The sequence below is a fragment of the Tachysurus vachellii genome, chromosome 7, assembly GCF_030014155.1.
Source record: "Tachysurus vachellii isolate PV-2020 chromosome 7, HZAU_Pvac_v1, whole genome shotgun sequence".
NCBI classification, from domain to species: domain Eukaryota; kingdom Metazoa; phylum Chordata; class Actinopteri; order Siluriformes; family Bagridae; genus Tachysurus; species Tachysurus vachellii.
In genome coordinates this window covers 17,059,015-17,068,634 of record NC_083466.1, presented here as the reverse complement: position 1 = coordinate 17,068,634, position 9,620 = coordinate 17,059,015, and the positions used below count along the sequence as shown (strand labels likewise).

Below are 9,620 nucleotides of genomic sequence, written 5' to 3'. Positions count from 1 at the left end.
GAAGAATGGGATCAGTTCCGGTTTGTGGATATGTGTGTGTGTGTGTGTGTGTGTGTGTGAGCCTGAGTATGGAGCAGTCAGTGTGTATATGGAAAAGGATGAAGACTCCTTTTGTTTACTTCTGTGATGCTCCATTTTACTATAATTATCCAGACTGTGGTCTGATGAACTGAGACTGATCCATTATTGCGGACCAGGTCATTAAAATTCTATAAGGTGTCATTAAGACTACAAAGAAACGAAGATAGAAAGTATAAATCCATTGGAAGTCTGTTTTGTTACTAATTTTCATGAGTGATTATAGAGCTAAAAAAAAATACAATTTTGTTGCAACAAACTTTCATGATTTTTAGTTATCAATATGATTGTAATTATCATTGAGCTTATATGAAAAGAGAACAAAAAACAGCAGGGTCAATGATAATAATAACCATCCTGATGATAATGTTTTTTGTTTGATTTCCATTTTGCCAAAGTAAATATTGTTACCTTGACTTGATATTCTAAATGATGAAATAAAACAGAAAAAATATGATCATGCATTTTCCTTTTAATTGTGTAATTAATGTCTTTTTGGGTAGAACAGGAAATGATGAGAGGTAAGTATTGTACTGTCACATATTCTGTGTGTGTGTGTGTGTGTGTGTGAGTTTGATGCTACTCCCATTTTGATAGCTTCCTAATATATCGTTCACTCTTGGCTGATAACCCTGGTGTCTGTGCAATTATCTGTATAGAATGAAAAATGACTCCCCTCTCTAACATGCGCTCACACACAGGCTCTCAGACGTAATCATCTGCGGAGTGACAGAGTGAGACAGAGTGAGACAGAGACAGCAATGGACTTGTAAGGTTGAAAACAAGGACACAAGCATCCGGGTGAGTGCTGATGTGAGTGACAGGGCACAGGAGAGACAAGGCAAAGTGCAAGAGAAAGAGAGAGAGAGAGAGAGAGAGAGAGAGAGAGAGAGAGAGAGAGAGAGAGAGAGAGAGAGAGAGAGAGGGATAGCAGTGGGACTATAATGCCCATAAGGCTATTTTTAAGGCAGAAATACTTTGCCATAATGTCAATAAAGAATATTTAAGCATGGCTGAGGTGATTAAGAAGAGGGGGAGAGTAGTGTGTGTGTGTGTGTGTGTGTGTGTGTGTGTGTGTGTGTGTGTGTGTTCAGTGAGATTTTTTTGCAGTCTGAATAGACTCATTCCAATTACAGGTTTCGCATTTACTTGATACTTTGTTTATTTTAGCTGAAAATTTACAACAATTGTATAAAATGTGTACGTGAGCAGCAGCATTTACTGTCACAAGTGCTTCTAACATCATCATCATCAATTTAATTCAATTCTATATAAAAACCTTGCACAGGGATATAATAAATCTTTACTGCTTATATAAAATATAAAACATCTTTACAGGAGCAGCTTTATAGAAATATAAACATTTAGGATAGAAATAATAACATTAGGATTTATCCCTAATGAGCAAGCCAAGGGAGACTGTGATGAGGAAAAAGTCTCTGAGATACGAGATACGAGAAAGAAACCTGACTCAAAAGAGAACTTTTGAGATCTGAGAGAAACTGGAGATAGCAATTCTAAAATAATTTTACTGTCAAAAGTACAATTTCCCAACCAGGAAATTCATGTAGTTTGAACATGAGATCTGGCTTGTTAAAATTATCCACTTGTCTCTGATGGAGATGTGAGAACAAAACTGTTCACCTCAGCTGCAGAGCTGAAGCCATTTTCTCCTCATGGATTCTAATGATACCATCCACAGTATTCTCATGTACAGTATCTTTTCTTTGTCCGTGTGGGGACGTCCTCAGTAGCAGTGAGTGCTTTCCAAGTGTTCAGAAGATGAATAAGGCATCTCCGGAGAGCAGGAGGTGTCAGGATCACTGCACAGCAAAATAGCTTTAACATAGTCTGAGGTCTGTATTTCAAGGAACCGTTCAGGTAATTCATATGAAATCAAACACGATCCAAACACATCTAACATACTCCTGAGTTGGTTTAAAAGTAAACCACAAATACGTGTAAGGGTTGTTATTAACCGATTGCAGTATTTATAGTAGTTTTATCCGCGCCCACTAGCGTGCTATTGAATGGAAGAATGAGACAAACTTACATTTTAAAATATATATATTTTTTTTTGACAATTTAGACAGGAACACAATTTCAGCTGAGCTTAATACATTTATTGCAGTTATTTTATAGTAATAAAAACTGTACGGATGGAAAGTTTTAAACGACACACTTCAACACAAACCTGAGGCTCCTGACAGTTCTGTAGCAAAGCAATCTCTTGTTCTTCTGTAAGTTGTTGAAACAGCAGGATTTCGTTGCAGTTTTTCTTTTATACGTCGTTCATTTTCATGTCTAAGCTAGTTTATTGTACTGATATTATAACTAGAAAAACTAGACAGACCTTTTGACCTGAATTGGAAAAAGGCTTCAAAACCACACACTGGGAGATAATGGCGCCATCTTGTCCACTCATATACACAGTCATTGATTTGCATTCATACAAGATTCATTGTAACTAAATTATTGTTGCATCCATTTAAATAAATAGTTTGATAAGCCTGAAGTCTCATTAAGATTGACTCAATGCTATGCTGTATTAAAGGTTTACACATTTTATTTAAATCTCCCTGAGCCTTCAGTCAGATTATACCTCACATTAGACATTGTGATATTTAATTTCTTTTAGTCTTATCTTATTGTTCAGTTATTCATCCTAAAGCATAAAGATGACTACTTTGAATTCTTAAGTAACAGTACTAATAAAGAATGTAAATCAAAGAATGTAAATCTGGATTAAAGACGGTCTTGGGAGTTTCAAATATTCCTCCAAGCCACAACAAACCTCAATACCAACAGACAGATATTGCATTTCACTCTCTCTCTCTCTCTCTCTCTCTCTCTCTCTCTCTCTCTCTCTCTCTCTCTCTCTCTCTCTCTCTTTCTCTCTCTCTCTTACACACACACACACACACACACACACATAATGGCCATGACCTGTGTAGTAACTGCTATGTAATTTGATCCTGGTGCTTTATTAAGATTTAAGCCGACTCAACCATCAATATGACCTTCTTGTAATGACTGTGTGTGTGTGTGTGTGTGTGTGTGTGTGTGTGTTTTAATGTGTGTGTGTGTGTGTTAATGTCTGTGTAGGAGTGAGAAAGGAATAAAGAGACAGTGAGCAAGTAACATGAGTGGACAGAGTGAGGAAATAAGCAGAGCAAGTGTGAGAGAGAGTGAGAAAGAGAGAGAGAGAATGAGGAAAAAAGTGTATTTGGGTGATGGCTTTACTTCTGATTGGTAAAGTATATATCTCACCTTCCTCCGGACAAAACACCAGTTAATTTCAAATTAACTAAAATTAACGAATTTTCCTTCTCATGTTATTCTTACTCTCTGTAGCTATTCTATACATCACAGCATGCCCACAACAAAGTCTGTCAATACGGGCTTGGCAGCTCTGTTCTCTGCCTTCTGTTCCTCTCTGTTTCCAGTCAGAGGAGCTTTGAAGCCTCTGCCAGGGCTGTGCTGCTGCTGAGAGCACATCAGCACCACTTTTCTACATCAGTGCAGTATTCAGTTATGTTGGCATAAAATACCAAGCTAGGTGCCAGGAATGAGGCCTACATGGATAGCCACTTGCTATTTGGATGACTCCACTAAAGTAACAACCGAAAGGATGCATTCCAAAACAAACATACTCTTAATATTAATCATTTGTAACAATTTACATGCCTTCATTTGTTCAGCACCAGGGTCTGCAGCTTCACCAGGAGCACAGGGCTACACTCTCTGTGAGGTTATACATGTACTTCTTGTGTTCTTGTGGATTTACACTCGTTTCTATGCATGTTAAATGTCCCAAAATCATGCTGGTATGTGGTTTGGTTCGCTAAATTGCCTCTGGGTGTGAATGAGTGTGTGACTGTGTGAGTCCATGATGCCCTGCAATGGGTGGGCTTCCCATCTGGGGTGTATTCCCACCTTGTGCACAGTGTTTATAGGCTAGGCTGCATGCACCATCACCCTGATCAGAGTAAAGCATTAGTGAAGATGAATGAATGAATAAAAATGGTCAGGAAGCTGTTAGGTTAAAGTTGGAATATAAACAGTATCAAACCACATCCAATCGAACTTACATCTCCACATCTCATCACACCTCTACATACCCAACAACAAATTACAAATCTCGCCATATCTCACAACAGTTCACCATACCTCGCAACACCTTATGACACTTCACCACACCCCAGCACACCTCAATATATCTCTATATACCTTACAACACCTTAGGAAACTTCCACCCAGTTCAGAACACCTCAATATATCACTACAAACCTCACAACGACTCACAACACCTTACAACACTTCACCCCACCTCATAACTCGACAAGACATCTCGGCATATCTTACAACAGTTCACCATACCTCGCAACACCTTATGACACTTCACCACACCTCAGTGTAGCTCTATATACCTCACAACACCTTATAACACTTCACCACACCTCACAACATCTCAACATGTCTCATAACATCTCAACACACCTCACAACACACAACACCACTACATACCTCACCTAAAAATTGTACAATGTTCACTTAAATAGTTTTTTTTTCCGTGAGGTTCTATACATTACATGACATTAACAGTAATAATCATTTAAACTCTCAGAAGCCATCAGTAGGTAAAGATCTACGTTCATTCCACACCTTTCCTATTAGCTTTATTGTAGCTTCTCAGTATGTTTACATGAACAACTACACAATACAAAGTGAATTTAAATTAGTAGAATTTTCACAATTCTGTATTTTAGGATGTTAATATTGTCTTTATTAGAAGAGCAGTTATATCAAATAAAGACATTCGTTCATTCATTTTCTACCGCTTATCCGAACTATCTCGGGTCACAGGGAGCCTGTGTCTATCTCAGGCCTCATTGGGCATCAAGGCAGGATACACCCTGGACAGAGTGCCAACCCATCGCAGGGCACACACACACTCATTCACTCACGCAATTACACACTAGGGACAATTTTTCCAGAGATGCCAATCAACCTACCATGCATGTCTTTGGACCGGCGGAGGAAACCGGAGTACCCAGAGGAAACCCCCGAGGCACGGGGAGAACATGCAAACTCCACACACAAGGCAGAGGCGGGAATCGAACCCCCAACCCTGGAGGTGTGAGGCAAACGTGCTAACCACTAAGCCACCTTGCCCCCTTCAACAAAGACATTATTAGCTGTTATTCTTATTAATACTGCTCTACTGATACACTATGTCTCTGATAACTCTTTGAAGTGCACCAACAGTGAAAACATGCTAATCTGTCCCTAGTGTTCACATGCTAGCTAGTCTTTTTAAAATGTCTTTCTTTTCAGTCAGAGACCTGTCCCTTATTTCAGAGTCTATATAATAAGAGCCCCAGAGAAAAAGGAAATAAAGCAAAAAGAAACATGGTAGCAAGTTACTGAAGCTTATTGTGCCTGTCTTTGTGGTAAGAAAAATTAAAATATCCAAACTGCCCTACTCACATAAAGCTCATGAACGAGACGCGTCATTCTGGTCCCGTCATGGCACCCGCTGTTCGGTGCTGTTTCATGTCAGCCTATAATTGAGAGCTGAGTCATGTGCATACACTGGTGACAGATGAGTTACTTTTCATTTTGACTTGTTTGTTAAAAAGGCTGATGAAATTCCTCATGTAAATAATTATTTACTTAGCAAGGTGAGTCAAGGTGAAATCCAGGAACGCATACAGGTACTGCACATGTATTCTCATGAAGGTTTCACCTTACAGCAACACCCTAGTCTATTAAAATGAAACTATACTGTGGTTAATAAGTTTAAAGGTGCAATAATCTTTTTTTTTACTTGCACAAACAAGCAGAACATGATCAAAAATAATTGTTTCACAGTGTATAATATGGTTGAAAAATCTCATTTGGAAAACTATGTTACAGTTCAGAGTGCTTTATTTCATTTACATGGGCCTCCTGTAATACGTTTTTAGACACACCCCAATGCCCCTTCACTCCACCCCATCTGGGTTTGTTCCAAAAGAAAAAATATCATAGCTGGCTGTGCCGGGCTTATTTTCTTGTTGAAATACAGAAAAGCCAGAATAAACACTAGCAGCTCTTTTCCATGCTGGAGTCATTTTTACTAGTGAAGGAAATGAATTTTTGGCAGAATTAGTGATGTTGCTTCAGGACTTAAAATTATAGAGCTTAAAGATCATAAGAAGGCTCTAACATTCTCATAAATCAGTGTGAAATTATCCGTATGAGATAATTCATCATGTTTATAGTGTTATAACTTTAAAATGGCTGAGGGCACTTGAAAAAGTGGTCTAAATAATTTTGAAAGAGTCAGTGATAATGCTATTAGAACCACTGATGGATTGAGGGCTGAGCTTTTTGTACATGTGCAGTCTGGAACACATTTTTAGTGAACTAATTGTGACCAATTTTATACTCAGTTGATCTGTTTGATAAAACAATGACAGTATAGGCAATCAGCTATTTAGCCATTTTGTACAGTTTTCCTCTAGCGTTGACTTTTGACAATTTACTAAGTGACCTGAATGTACTGTATATAAACTGACAATGTATACAACTCTAAGGCAGTTCTGGGCATCCAACTATCAACCTAACCTAACTATGTCATGCTTCTCCTTTGCTACATCAGCAGGATTCTCCCCATAATGGCCACTCAGGTGTTGGTTCAGTCCCTTGTTATTTTATATTGGACCTACTGCAATTCGCTTCTGCCCTGTCTATGACTTTTGTGCCATTCAATCTCTTTAATTAATTCTGAATGCTGGTGCATGACTTGTTTTCAATCATCTCAAGTTCTCCCACATCATCCAGTTGCTGACTTTATTGCACTCACTTCCTGTAGCTTACTGCATCAGGTTTAATACACTGATGCTTGCCTACAAAGCCATAAATGGGCCAGCCTACACCTACCTGAAGGCGTTATGCACCAGGCACTCTTCAAGCAACTTGCATCGCTCACCTTGACCCACCATCCCTCATGGTACAATGAAGATGTGCATCATGACTTCTCTGTACTAGTACCAAGTGATGGAATAAAATTCCCCTGTCTGTCTAAACATCTGATTCACTGTTTATCTTCAAATAAAGACCTCTTCACCAAACACTGAAAATAAACATCAACATGTACATTTTTCCTTTTGTTTCTTGAATGACTTTCTCTCTGACAAGGTTTTAGGTTGGTTCTTAAATCCTGGCCTATTTGCTCTGGCATGAAGATACTGTGGTTTGATGATGGCTGCAAAGCATTTCTGTAAGTCACTGTGGATAATGGAGTAAATGCTGTAAATGCTAAATGCTGTAAATGTAAATGTAACAGGATTATGGACACACCTTGGATTTTGCCAGCTGGCAATAGATTCATGCGCAATAAATATGAGTGATAAGATCACACTGAGAAATGGAAATACTGTCTCTGTACAAGTACCTTTTCCCCCTACGTCTCTGTGTGAAATCTTGTATGAGTTCTGATTTTTTAAGTTTACATTTTTTCACCCTAAGGTTTTAGTTGTAAAGGTTTCTGAGTTTCACCTCTTGACATGATTTGGATTTCTGGATACCTTATTTATCTGTCATGGTAATGGACATCCAATTGCAATGCATCAAAATATCCAACTGATTGTTATAAAACTAATATTAAAATGTAACTGTTACACAAATAGGGCACATTTAATTTCTATTGTAGCAAACAACAAAAGTGCAATTTTCAAAGTTAATGCAATTGATAACATATATATATAGTATGAAACTCTCTGACTATATAGTATTGTTCAGAAGTCTTCATGCTGCCTATAAAGTGTCCATGCAATGTGCACTGGTATGATAAACTGTATATGAACATGGTGTGGTTGCTCAGATACTGCAAAGAACAAAATAGAAGCCAGCTGCCACAGATTTTCTTTGTCTCTTAGTGCTTAATTAGCACAGATAATACCATGCAGTGGTCGCCATTATGGAACACATCTGTTGTTCTTCCTAACTCCAGACTGCAGTGCTGGCTGCAATCACCAACTGGACAATTATCATTGGTTTAACTGTCAGCATAGAAACACATAATGCCACTAAACTATGCTGTGTAGTGCGGTCTGAAGTCATGTACCAATTTGTTTGGATGCTGGTATTTCTATCCTGATTATGTGATCGGCTTCAAAATCAGTTTCAGTTATTAGCAGAACCTCCAAATGTTATACTTTATATACCTCATTATATGGTTTAATGGAGTAATTAAATCGAAGGTGTCGAAGTCTGAGTCTGCGTTCTGATCCCCCTGATGTTTATTTTGTGATAATGACCAGGTGAGTACATTATACCTTACTTAATATTTCCCAAAACTACTGCAGTTGTCATGACAACAATATATCTAATTTTGGTCTATGGAGACTATTAGGACAGTAACTTGAATTGATGCACAAATAAGGTATTAAAAAAAAAACCTAATACTTAGAATGTATTTTCAATATCTTCCCCAAGATCCTAATAAACTGGGACCAAAGACAGACAATAAAATCTTGCCCGAGACTTTCAGGTGTCTTTGTTTAAAATAAGGAAATACGTGACAGTGCATTCTCTTGTCATTTCATTCAGTTGTCATTGCCAAGGAATAACATTATCGCAACCAGGTGCAAGCTAATTTATGAAGGCATTTAATTCATTATTGTCTCATTAACCCACATGATAGAAGCAGGTCAGTTAAGCCTGTAGACACACGTGTTCACGAAAATTATTGTTACAGGAGTTATATACAGAAGTATCAGATGCTTCATTTTAATAATTTGGTGAAATAGCAATTGTAGCAAAAGAAAATATTATCAGCCAATATCACACATTTGTTTCTATCTAAAATTCTGTTAAAGTTAATTTATTCTCTCGGCTGCTCTGTGCCCCTAGCAATCCGGAACAATTTTAACTTAATTCAAAAGCCCTCGCAGGATTTCAAACAGCTTCCATGGCAGAGGACATCTGGCAAATGCCGTAACTAAGACAGCGTAACCCTCTATTCTCTAAATGATCATCTGTTGAGTGTCCCATCTTATAAAGCCCTGGGCAACTGGGTAGATGACTACTTATCTTTTAACACACATGAACAGGAAAGTCTTTGCTCTGGAATTAATATGAGATTTCTCTACAGAAAAAGACCCAGTTCAAATTGAATTACTCAAAGACTGATTCTGGTCTTTATAACTCTTATTGCTATGTATTAGTTTTCGGATATTATTGCCAGTATCTCCCGGGTCCTCAAGTGGAAATCAATGAGAAACAATGAACTGTCACAAATTTTATTGGTCTTATTCAATATGCCACTATCGGTTTTCACCATAATGTTTTCAGGAACATGCTCACACACTTTTCAAAGTGTTCACTAAAATGACACAATTATGAAATATAATGTAAGTATCATTCATTTCTGCTGTTCATTCAAGTGCTTAATCCTGCTCAAAGTAGTGGTGGATGCAGAGCCTATCCTGGGAACATGGGGGTCAGGTGAAATAACACCCTTGATGGGAAACACACTTTCCCACACTCATTTA

General features: G+C 38.0%; 1 protein-coding gene across 1 annotated transcript in view; it reads right to left on the bottom strand.

Moving 5' to 3' along the window:
- The window catches only part of pcxb (pyruvate carboxylase b), a 224,896-nt gene that overhangs the window by 82,296 nt on the left and 132,980 nt on the right, over positions 1-9,620 (bottom strand). The gene's annotated exons all lie outside the window — the stretch shown is intronic.